The following is a 12,947-nucleotide window of genomic DNA, read 5'->3' on the forward strand; positions in this document are numbered from 1 at the left end:
GGTTTCTAACCAGAAAAGCTGTATCTTTTTTTTCTATTTACAATTCAACTCAATCCATACATACGTTATCATCCAGAAAAATATCAATTTCTCTATTATTTCCACATCAGCAATTTTTTGTAGGAACTAGCCAGTTTGACATTGCACTTTTCTCTAGTAACGTTCCCGTGTTAATGTGTGCTTTCACCCAGCCTCCTCAGACTGCTCAGAAGTGGCACAATTACTTCAGACTCAGCAGTGCAGCAGTAAATTACAAATTGTCCTCTAGCTTGCTTTTTGCACACCCACAGAAAACTTCTTCCCTGCTGTTGTTCTCAAAAGACTTGAGGTTCCATCTGCTTATTTTATTTCCCAGGTGGAAAATAAAGAGAAAAAACCCAAACAAGATAAAACTGAAAAGTCTGCATCCATTTAAACCTCTTTAGAATCAAGAGTGGATGCTTGGAGTTAAGCAGAGTCACTGAAGATTTATAGTGACAGGCAGACAAGAACTCAAACCCTTAGTCCAAGTGAGCTGGGAACACATGTAAACACCCTGGAAGCAGGTCTAAACAAGAAAAAAACCTGTGCCCACTCTTTATTTCAGTATAAACACGCAATGCTATCTTGAAATAAAGTCTGTGAATCAATTCAGGGAGTACATTTGACTCTGTTAACTACCAAAAGAAGGCTCCTCAGGTGGGACACTGGAGAAGTACTGAATACTAAGCTCCAGTGCTCAGTTGCTGGTTAAGAGGGAAGCGAGGCTGGAGTAAGGAGTATATTGCTATGATTCTGGGGATTTAGGTGTTGCAAGTCCAGCCTCCAAAATAAAATAGCACTAAGAACTCATCTAACTTGGCTCGTTTGCTGAAAGCACCAAGAGGCTCCAACAACTGCAAGTTACCAGACACATAAAAACTAGAAGCAGTAACTTGTTCTGAGAGTATGATTTAATCTTCCTATGGGGACCTCAATGCAAACATTTGCAGAAGTTGCTGGTATCCTGGAGTAATGTATCCAGGCTTCCCAGCTGAAGAATGCTTTGCAACGCAGTTATCCTAATACAGCTGAAAAATATGGCGCATTGCTGCTTTTTACAAACGCCCTGACTCTTCCCATCTCTATTAATTTCAAACAGAGAGTGACTGTGCAGTCATATTTGCCTGTGCAAAATATTTCATATGCAACAGAACCCCCCTGCTATTACACAGCTTGTTACCTGCTGTGTAATGCTTAGTTGCTTCTTAAAATAAATGTGTATCTAATAAAGCAACATCAGTACCTGATAAGGTTTTTTTTCCAAGAAAATAAAAAATTACACTGACTTCCTTTGCATCTGACACTCCTGACTTTTGGAAGGCTCCTGGTACCCAAATCTGACCCCTCTTCCTCGCCAATTAAAAATTAAATAAACCAGCAGACAACAAAAGAAATATTTCACCCAGACAATCTTCTGGAACTGTCTCTTGCTTTTAACTCCCTGGTTTTCCCACTGTCCAGGTACAGCTGCAGCACACTCATATTATCACCGACGTCCCTACTGTTCATCTTTGTACGGGTAACATTAGCTTTACAATGCTTCCCATCTTTGATAGCACTGGAAGCAGACGTTTCAAGGTTGCTTCTGAACTTGGAGGTTTTGTATAGCAACACCATTCATCAGCACATCGAAGACACTGTGATTGGACCGGCCAGAAATAATTCTTCCAAGCTCTTTCCTAAGGACTTCAAACTGCAGCTGCAGCATGCTGTGAGAGATCATCCTGACTACGCCTACTACCCCAACCCTTCCTACACCTTCTGAACATCAGAGAAAGATTATATAATGTGTAATATCATCACCATAGGTGATTTGGGGGGGGGGGGTTTGGTCTTATTTCCAGACCTCAGATGTACTGTAAGGAACATAGAGTACTGACATGTTTGTGGTATGTGTCTTCTTATAGAGATCTGAGTGAATGATTCAATACTCAAAACTTCTTTTCTTTGTACATACCAAGGTTCAAGGTCTTTTTGTATGGATCACAGGATGTAGTTTCACAGGATGCATCAGTTATTCTTTGGATATAGCAGTTTTTGTGACAACTTACAGAGACAATGTTTCAGTTAATTTTTAACTTAAAAATTACCCCCACCCCACTTTTGTAGAGTTAAAGCTCCTGAAATCTCACATGTAAGCTTCAGTTGGAGAACATACACTGGCCGTATGTCACTAAGAACTCGTATAGAAACGGCTCTAGGCAATAACCATGTGCAGATCTGTACGTCAACATATAACACTGGAGAGAACAAAGCCAAGCATCATCCTTCCTCACTCACAGATTTGCATGGTTCAGTTTAATTGGGCAAAATCAGCCGGGGACACCGGCCTCATCTGTTAATAGCTCTCCCTGACAGCACACACAATTACCACCAAGTCCCCATCACTCTTGTGAAGGATCTCTGTGCCTGACTGCGAGTCAATTAATGATCAGGTTTATAAGGGCTCTTTGGCTGGTGCTGGTTTCCCCAGTAATGCAAAGCAGCTGTAGGCCTGGCCTAGCTCATGACTATTTCATTTGCTTAACATTGCCAAGTAGCAGCACAAAGCAACCAGTGCTTACTGATGAATCTGTCTCAGAACTTCAGATATGTTTCCAGCTGAACCAAGGTTCCTCATATATATCTTTAGGTTTTGGCCAATATTATGCTACTATTCTTGTGTCTTCTTACTGAGTTTCTTTCTGGGTTTTATTGCTAAATATCCCCATGTAAAACCTTTTTAAAAAATTCTCGCAGATCAATGTTAAATGGGCATTGTTATTGAAAACATGTATCACTAATTTAACTGAAAGTACTGCCAGGAAAGATATGAACTGCACCTAGTGATGGATGCTCACATCAAAATCTAGATCCCCTTTTTCACACATTTGGTTGTATTTGCAAATGATGAACTGAATGTCAGGTCCTGACTGGATGTTACCAAAGAGACTAAAAGTAAATACATATTCATGCACTGAAGTCTGATGGCTATTTTACTTTTGTGAGTTGATATCTCAATTTTAAGAATGCTTTGAATTATAAATTGATTAGTCTGCTTTATTTCTACACTACTTTATCCTTTGATCTATAGATTACAACACTCGTTAAGAGATACGAATCTGCTGCATATTTAGGAACAGAGAGAAAAACTCTTAGATTGCATTAGTCTTTTTCATTGGTGTTAATAAAGCAGGCAGTTTGCTGTCAGTTACAAAGTGTTTAGTTTACCTAACCCTATATTCCAACTACCAATTAGTCATGCATATCAAGGTAATCTGTTAATTGAAGACTTCTTTATGTTCATGCCTTGTCCTAGTCAAGCCAACTAAAAAAATCCCAGTGTTTGCTCCATTATGAGCATGTTCAATTGAACTTCAAACTATGTTGTATTCCTCTTTGAAGCTATATCATCCTTTGATTACTGCAGCATCTAAAATGAAAATTGGAAGGGTGATACTTATTGTGGTACCAAACCAATTCTGTAGCTTCAAAGATTATAGATTAAATAGATTTGGTTTGGAAGATTAACCTATCAATAATGCTAGCATTAATGAAAATAATACCCTTCTACCCTATAATGGGCTTTCTTCTAGGTCTAGTCTGCCTGTCTTCTTCCTCATATCAAAGAAAGAGTTTTCAAACATCAAGAATTACGTGTTGCAAGTTCCATTTAAATCATTTATCACTGCTCTTTTGATTGCTTGTTTTTGAAGCATTCCACATTTTCTCTGCCTGGTAAGAGTGTTACGATGCCCTTTATTCTTTTAGACTAATCCAAAGTGTTTGCTCGCTACACTTGAGTGTTCTGCTCTGTCAGAATGATATCTTATCCTGGCAAATGTCCAGCTGGTATTTCATTTGAATTTAAACAGTAGAAACCATTATGATTTTGAACTCCCTTTACTCAATTTTCATCATACAAAACCATGTTTGTACCCCAGTGCAAATACCTGACCTTTCCGCAACACTGTTTGAAATTAAGGGATAGTTAGCTTTTGGACATGCCATGAAATCATAAACTGTAATCTATCTCAAAGCTACAACTTGCATAAAGCTCAGCTTGGCAGACCAGAGAGATTATGATTCATACTTTAATTTTATCTGTCAGGTGCTATTGCAGTGCTATTCTGGCTAGTGGCCCAGGCAAACTCCTAAGAAGACAGAACACAGCTCTTTGAATACGTGCAGGTTTTAGACTTTGAAGCTCCACAACCCCTCTTGTACATGACCTCCTGAGGTTACCAAGGGAACAGGAAGTCAATCAATCATTTCCTGACACTGTCTTATTGCGGTGCTTTTTTCCTATGTCTCCTCTACAGTTTGTAATCTTCTAGTTACACAGGGACAGATTCTTACCTGGAGTTAAGTGTGCAGGTCAAAAAGCTGACATAAAGGAATGATGGTTAACCCAAGCAGAGTATCTAGCTTGTTTTACTGCACATTAATGAGAGACATGGCTAAGGAATTTCTGCTACCTCTCCCTTCTTAACTGTGGAATAGCTTTTTTCCAACAAATAAATCTAATCATAGGATTTTTTGTTTCTTTCAAAGAATTGAACTACAGATAGAATTACTGAATTTATTTGAAGTCTTCTTACATGTGCAGCTAACAAATATTCTGTTGTTGCTATACAAAGCTAGCAACTCACATTATTAATTAGTTTATCTGCTTAAGTACTTCCCCAAGGATAAGGGAAATGGTAAAGCCTTTACTGTATGTTCCCCTGGTATCATAAAAAAGACATGTAACACTTCATTCTTAGCAGTATGTATCAATGGTTATATGAAAATAGTAGTAATTAAATAGACCTAGTGAGAACAAATTTGGACATTAAAGCTGTCTAGAATGCTACAGAGTTTGCAATTAATTAAAAACAGAAGCTTCTAGATAGCCTTTTCATAAATCCGGTCTTCAGGAAAATGTAATTCTTCTCCAAACCATCTAATTTAATAGAGTATTATAAAGATTTTATTCTTCTGGTAGAGGTATATTAAGGCATTGCATGTCCTTATATATTTTGCAAGCTGTAACTAACAACCGAGGCAGAGATCTGTTGGTATGTTTGAAAGCATAAATCAGAAGCTGTCACACAAAGCTGACTTAAAGCTTGTGCTTACACTGCCTTGATCCCAGGGTTTCTTTGAAGATTTCTTTGTAAGGCTGCAAGAGAGCATTCTGGGGGTTAGTCAAATGCACGTAATGGCTACAGATGATGGTAACTCCAGTGCAGAATTAAGTAGCAAAATTTGTCATTTCTCAAACTCCTTTTTGTGTAACTACATTTCCTTTTCCTTTTTAGCAGGCAGAGAGCAGCAGTTTAGCTTGCAAGAAGAGCTTTGGCACCAGTGGTGTGTGTGCTTTTGCAGCATGGGCTGCGCAGCCTCCCCATCATTTGCAGGCGAGACAGCAGCAGTCAGACCATGCAGTGCAGCTGCTTTGTGAAGAAGTGTCTGACCTCAGTGTTGAACTTCCAGTGACGGTGATCATCTTGATAATTGCCATACTCTTTTTCACAGCACCCTTCTTTTTTTTTTTTAAGGTTTAAATCATCTTAAAAATAGCAGCACTGCAGGAGCAGAGGCTTTTATTTCATCTGTTCTTCTTGAATTCTGAACAATTTGGAGACTCTTCTACTTGAGCAATTACCTAACAGGAGGAATCAACACCGATCCTTGTCGACTGACAGGTTCCTCTGGGAGATTTCTGCTTCTCCCAGCCCCAGACCACCTGTCAGTGCAATGGGCTCACTACAGACAGTGCTCTGAACCTACAGGCAAAGCCTGAGGGTACGGTCCGTGTTAATTAAAAGAACTTTATTACCATTTCACATCTATATATTTATTTTGAAAAATAAGCTCTCTAAAGGACTTCTACCAAATATTGAGTCTCTGCACAGTCCAGTCCTGCACTTGGCAGCAATACAAATCCAACCAAAAAGATGGGGAGAGAGACAAAGGGGTGGTAAGACGCAGCGCGTGGCTATTTAGGGATGCTGGCATTGCAATAACCTTAATGTGATGGCAGGGAAATTATCTTCTCCTCAGGGGACAGGTTTCCTTGCCCGGCCTTGATTCTGAACCCACAGAGTGATGGGTTCTGTTAACTGGATCTGATCCCTGTGCTTTTTTTTATTCATTTTTATTGTTAGATGCTATATTTTATATTCATTTAATTAAAAGGAGAAAAAAAATAAAAGGACAAATGGAAGTGTAACACTGGGGCTGGAAACGGAGGATACTGACATGGATTATGTCATGAAGGATATAATCTTTTGCCAAACTGAGACAAAGCTAGTGATTCCAAGCCAAAAAAGAAAAGTGAGATCTCTTACCAGCACTCCTGAGTGCTGCACCTTTACTAAATCCATCATTCTCTTCCTTACCTAGAGTAATATGGAAACTAGGAAAAGGGGACTTGAAAGGTTTTTCATGAAGATCTCTTACATCAGAGTATTTCATAATGAAAACGTAGTGAGCTGATACGGACTACCTTTTAAGTCAAATTTGCAGCTGTTTTGAATATTTATGTACCCATGTCTCTGTGTGGGTATGTGTGCATATATAGCTGTGAGCAGTGAAATACGCTTTATATTACACACAGAGAAGGCATTCTTCTTAAGGACTCATTACCTTTGTATGCTTTTTTCTGACAGAAGGTTGGTTTATTCATTCGCTACTTCTATTACATCTGAAAAAAGCAGGACACCTGCAATCTCCTTTTTTTTTCTCCTGATGCCACAGTGCTGCACATTCACCCTTTCCCCTTCGTTTGTCAGAGATAATGCCTGTAAGTCAAATTCTGATCTCAAAGTAAATCTAGAGGAATTTATGAAAGAGATTTAAAGTGAGAAAAATTGAATGGCACTTTTGATCCAAAGGTGGCTTATGGCACTTGTGAATCCAGCCGTTGCAGTAGGTGTTTGCTTGCTGACTGACACGACATCGGAGTACTGCACTGCAGCTGGAATTGCTTAGGGGCTTTAGTTCCAGTATTACATTTTTTGCTCTGACAGCTTTTTAAAAATGCCATGTAGGACCAGGCAGCGATGTGACTTTCAGCCATATCCCCTAATCAGATTCAGAATGCTTTAAATGTTGCTGTAAAGTGTGAAGCCTCCTCTGGGCTGCTGTTCTTCCTTTGGCACTATTTCCACTGGAAGCCTGCCACCTGCCCAACACAAAAATAGGAAACTCAACCTCTGGCCAGACTTTAATGCTTTAAAACAACTCCTAAAAGAGAGAGCATCAGTGAAGGTGAAAGGCAAGCAAGAGAAGAGTGAGACATGACAGAAAGGGAACTTGGAGGATGGAGTAGGCAGAATTACTGGTACAGAAAAACAGCTAAAAAGATAAATCTCAGATGTAGAGGAAAAGAAAACAGGGAGAAGGTTGAAAGAACACATAAAGATGAGAATGAAAAAGGGAAAAAGAAAGAACAACCAGGAAAAGGACAGGTACCAGAGAGCGAAAGAGGGAGCAAAGTAGGAGAAATAAAGGCAGATGATGAAATTAGGGAGCAGACCTGAACAGACAGCATTGAGAATGGGCTATGTTTTTTTCTCTCATATAGCCCTGAGGGAGCTTGGCCTGCCAATCAAGGTATGCATGTATGTGTTCACCCCTATAACCGACTAGATCTTATGCTGATGTCAGCAAGAACTGGCAGCTGAAGACAGAGATTGTTTCTGTTTAAAGGAGCCTCTGCAATGCATACCCATTCCTCCACCACGGGGTGCTCCGGCTTCATCCAAATTAACACCCCTCAGAAGAGGATGTAACATATACTACCTCAAGTCCTCCTGATGGGAGCAGCCAGGGAAAGATTTAGACCCAAATTTAAATAGGTGATACAGGCTGCTTCACTGCAGTTTCTTTATCCCAGAGATCCAAATCTACAAAGGCTAGTGAGCCTGCTGCCTTTATAGATGGTTCAAAGCAAGGCCCCAGCTTTACCCCTTTGAACCATTTGCCCTGGAGAAGCCAATCTTTCACCATTTGTTAGGACAGAAACTTCCACCAGCTCCTCAAGTCCAGACACGGGGTGTGTGAACAGCTTTCCTGTGTTTGAAGCCATCTCTTTGCATAGCTTCAATTCAGCATTCACAAGCACTTCTCTGGGGCACAAGCACCTCTTTTAGCACACTCTCCTGTGAGAGATACGATAGAAGAATTAAGTATCAGTAGTATTTATTAACCATTTTTAGTGACCTATCTGAAATGAATTACCATCTTCAGTCTAAAAGATTGGTATGTACATGACCATGCCTGGGAATCACAGCAAAAGGACCAGAAATATTTAATGAGTGCTGAGAATGTTCTTTTATTCCTAGCAGTGATCCTTCACACCTCAGATCACCTCTGAGAGAGGCTGAACGGAACAAGTAGGGAAATTTCTAAGAGTTTTCTGTAATGAAGGGGAGAGATTATAGAGCTGAACACTCTTCATCTTTGAAATTCACTGAAAAATCTGCAAGGATAAAGGCTGTGCCCAAACCAGGACAGTGAATGTGAAATAGGCAGTAACTGAAAGAATTATTTGATAGTTACCAAGTGTCTGAATATTAAGTGGTTTGATAATTTCATTCCAGTCCACAGAGGACAAATATAAAACATTACCACTATGGTCAATTTTTTCTTGATCCTACACACACGAGTACTGCTCTTATGCTATAACCCGTGAGTGCTCTATGTACAATCCTCTGTGTTCAGAGCCAAATTAACACAAAGAGTCAAATTATGGCCCTAGAAAGACTCCTGGACTTACTTACCTCCGTGATACTCCAGGTTCATGAGAGCACATCCCTGCTGATGGCAGGGGTATTCTAACTGTGTGAAACCTGAAGGATATGGTGGTAAGCCAAGTCTTGTGAATACAATAGTTCCCTAAAAATTATTCGATGTGTTTAGGTCAGGCTTGTATACCCCCAATAAAGTACAAACTCTTTTAAAACATGTTTTAGGCTCTTTCAGGTTACAATGTACTCTATATGTGGTTCTTCTCAGCCCCAGCCCTTTCTAAAGCAGAATTTCCTTCTACTGCCTCCACACATTAAGAGAAGCATGGACTGCCAAGAGCTACTGATGCATTTGTGATGGCTTGGGCTGACCCCAAGGCTGAGGCTGGACAGGCAGTTCTCACTGTCACCAGTCTTACTGTCTTTCTTTATTAGAGGGTCTGCAAGTATCTTTTACTTTTCAAAGCTCTGATTTTTTTTGTTTGGTTGATTGGGTTGGGTTTTTCTGCAGTGCAGTAGCATACAGAAGCCCAGACAGGACTTGGGCCTCAGTATACCAAGTATGTTAAAAAACCTCACCAAATTCCCATGAAGAGATTTAATTGTGTTCATTTTATTATATTAGTACAACCCAAGCAAAACAGACACATTGTACTGGAATAATGTGTATTTGTTCCAGTGCAATTTTATACTTACTTAGTTTTCCTTTTTATGAACAGGGATTAAAAGATGGTTTATCTACAATACAATGATAATTGTCTTTATGGACAGTTTTTTAAACTCAAGCAGTGATGAATCGATTACTTAATTGCTCAAGATGCTGGTAATGCATCAACTGGCACAGGTTTGATGTGCACAACAATGGTCCCAGTACTGACTAACTGGCATATCTTCATATGGATTTACACAGCAACAGCCTATTCTTAAATAACTGTATGTGAACATTTTTTTTCAGGAACAACTGTAATTTTCTCTGCAGCAAGAATTTTCACACAAAAAGATACCTAGAAATTGCTACCATATCCTTTTACATCCTTTTTTAATACAAATAAATTTTGAAGTGAGAAGTCATGCATGCAAGAACATTTATACCATAAGATGTTGAAAATATTATTAGACCTTTAACTTCCACAAGCTATCAGCATATCATCTTCAATATCATAATCATACCATGAGCACTTCCCTAGTACAATGCTATAAAAAAGTCAATTTTAAGATAATAAGAGACTGAACACTAGCTAGAGAGCTAGTGCCTGATGTACAAAGATACAGTTATATTGCCCAGACCTTCTGTGGTAAAGATGTGTTTACTTTAGCTCAGCTGAATTAAAATAGGGTGCAAATAACTATTCTGGAACAACTGTACTTCTAGACAAAATCAAACATAAACCTAAGGGAATTCAAAATAAAGGCTCATTCATTCCCTTTCCCTGAAACATTTCTTTAGACTGTTCATACTGATGCCACCAATTTTGTCACTCAAAGATCAAGGTCATGTGCTATATATTTAGCAGTAAAATATGAGTTTTCTAGGTTCACACAGGTGAACCTAGACAAAACACCCGGCTATGGTATTTTCAACTTTTAAGTTTGCAGCAAGTCCTCCTAAATCTCTTGATTAAGCATTAGGCTACTGCACACACATGTGCTTCCCTGCATTGGTGTCAAAAGATGCTTTCTAGCACCACTTGCAGAGATTACATGGGATGGCTTGGTGCTTTCACTGCTGTTCTCTTGCGCTCCTATTTGAAGACAGAACAAGGTGTGAGGAAAACCTTTCCTTCCTCTTCAGTGTTACTCAAGAATAAAACCCATAGGCACCATAGGCAGCACTACGACCCATCCTCCTGACCTTTCGAATGCACCATCTGAATAACCTTTGAGCTCACTAAATAAGGATTAGTTGGGAGTTCATGGTAAACAGGCCCAATGATGCTGGGAAAACACCAGGATCCTTGAGTGGTTTGGGTGATGGCCATGCAGCAGAAAGTCTGGAACACAACCACTAGAAAGATTACTCGGCTGTTAGGGATAACATTTGTGGCTGGCAGTTGCAATTCCTCCTGCTGATTGGAAACAGTTCTCTCCAAGAACGGTTCCTGCGGGATTACAGCATATCCCAGCATTTTGTAACCCTCAGTGGAAGTTGTTTTGTTTCGCACAATCAGTATGGAAAAAGTAGACTGTGACAGAGGAAAGGTCAGGAGGTTGTTTCAAAATAATTGCTTTCTGAAAGTGGGTAAATAACATGTTTGTTTATACGGTAGAGAGAGTGCGCTGCGGAAAAGGGCACAAGGAGACAGGTTTCTCCACTGCTTCTTGTCTAGTGATTTCTACATAGCATGAGCTTCAACCACAGGTGAGTTACCGCATTTAATTCTGTAATTTTAAAGGGTAGATGTGCAGTTCTGGACTACTGGTGCAAAGCTCTCTTTACAGTCAGTGGAGAGAAATGGTCCCCATAAGTGAGAAAATCGCATGTCTGTCTTGGCATCAGATCAATCACCTTTGGCAGAGGCCTGTTCCTCCCCGCTGGGGGCTGGGCCTAGGCACTTCCTTCATACAGATGTCTAACTACACACCAACTAACCCAGGCCAGCTGTCTGTACATGGCGTGGCCCATCCTTGGATGTGCAATCCATCCATTTCATTCATTATTTACGGAAGGCTCTATGAGAAGCATAAGAGAAGAAATTGCAATAGAGAAAGAACGGAAAAGGCAAGGCAAAATGGAAAAAAGTAGGTGATGAAAATTACAATACTGGAAGCAGGATGTGAACACAGAAAGAAATTAGGGTAAATGGCCAACCACAAGTAAGACATACTACACTGGCATCCAACTGCTGGCGTGCAGGATGGTTAGAGAAACACAGACTGAGAAACTTGTAAAAGTATTAGTACTTTTATGTAAATGTAATGTTCCAGCTAATGGGTCTTTCATTGCTTTGCTAAGAAGACTTCAGGCTCTTTACCTACGTTTTCTTTTACTTCATCATAGCCCTTTATTTCTAGCTGAAACAATGTCTGAGAACTTTGTTTTCAGGAAGTTTCTCCATTGTCCACTTGCTTAATTTCAAAGGCGCCTACATCTTCATATAGGCTTTTTCAGACACTTGGGTAAAGCTCTCCTCAGGCGCATTTTGCCCTCAAAACCCCACCGTTCCTTGACAAAGACAATGAAGCAAAAATAGCTTTGACCCCTCTGATGCTGACCAGTATCATCCCCTTGTCTGCTTGCATTCTGCCATCTACCTGTGCCGATTGCCGCCTTTTGTTGTGCACTTCGGACATGTGCTCTTTGTTCTGTTTGTACAGCATCTTGCAAAATGGCATCCTGGCCTGTGGCTGGGGCTCCTGTGCACTAAGATAATACAGGTAATAAACACCAGTGTTTTGTTTAATGTGGCTACGCTGCAAGCGATCCATGTTGTACTGGTAAGCTTTTAAGCGCAGAAGCCCCACGCTGCACAGAGGCACTGCGTAACACCGCTCTCTCCTGTTTTGTATGGGTACCCATCAAGTTCTCCACTCGCCTCAGGCGAACGGGCTGGTTTAGCCCAAGGTTTCTAAGCAGAACCTCCTGGTTAGTTCCCCCCCCGCCCCGTCGGATTCTTTCTTACTGCAAAGCACGGCCTGAGGCAATTTCTCTGGGGAGGAGACCAAGGTAATGTAGAGGCTACTGCAAGCAATACCGGCTGCTAACAGAAAAGCAGTTCTCCGGAGAGCCCTGCAGGCCAGTTTAAATGGCTCGTACTCGCAGCCAGCTCGTTTTGTCCAGCACCCCCGCACTCCCACCCGCCCGGGACACCACTTCCGCCGGTTCCCCGACGCTGCCCTGGCCACCCGGCGCGTCCCTCGGCCCCGCCGCCCGGGCCGAGGAGCAGGGCCGCCGGCTCCCCGCAGCCTTCCCTCGGCCTCCCAGATGAGGCCCGGCCACCGCCTCCGCCCAACCTGGGAGCCGCGGGACAGCACTCCCCGGCCAGGCTCCGCGTAACCCAGCCGCCCAGCCCGCCCGGCCTACCCTGGCACCGCCGCGGGGCAGGCCCCCAGTACGGCCTGGCCGCACTCCCCACCGGGACAACGGCCACAGGGCGCCCTCACACCAACCGCCGCCAAGGCCGCCCTCGGCGCCTGCCCCTTCCCGCCACCGCGGGCCCGCCGCGGCTCCCCCTGCCCCGCCCCGTCCCGCTCCACCCCGCCCCCAGCAGC

The 12,947-nt window shown here is 41.7% G+C and overlaps 1 long non-coding RNA gene across 2 annotated transcripts; it reads right to left on the reverse strand.

Annotated features, from left to right (window-relative positions):
- Window positions 1-4,556: 4,556 nt before the first annotated feature.
- LOC130607968 (uncharacterized) lies at window positions 4,557-12,862 on the reverse strand. 2 transcript variants are annotated; one of them, XR_008974402.1, is made up of 2 exons: window positions 12,760-12,862; window positions 4,557-7,171 (listed from the first exon to the last, which is right to left on the reverse strand). It is a non-coding gene; the product is annotated as an uncharacterized LOC130607968 (long non-coding RNA). The 2 variants fall into 2 exon arrangements; XR_008974401.1 differs by lacking the exon at window positions 12,760-12,862 and adding an exon at window positions 8,230-8,682.
- Window positions 12,863-12,947: the final 85 nt, after the last annotated feature.

The sequence above is a fragment of the Pezoporus wallicus genome, unplaced genomic scaffold (genome assembly GCF_028554395.1).
Source record: "Pezoporus wallicus isolate ANWC-B61680 ecotype Strahan unplaced genomic scaffold, APGP_CSIRO_Pwel_v1 contig_4722, whole genome shotgun sequence".
NCBI classification, from domain to species: Eukaryota; Metazoa; Chordata; class Aves; order Psittaciformes; family Psittacidae; genus Pezoporus; species Pezoporus wallicus.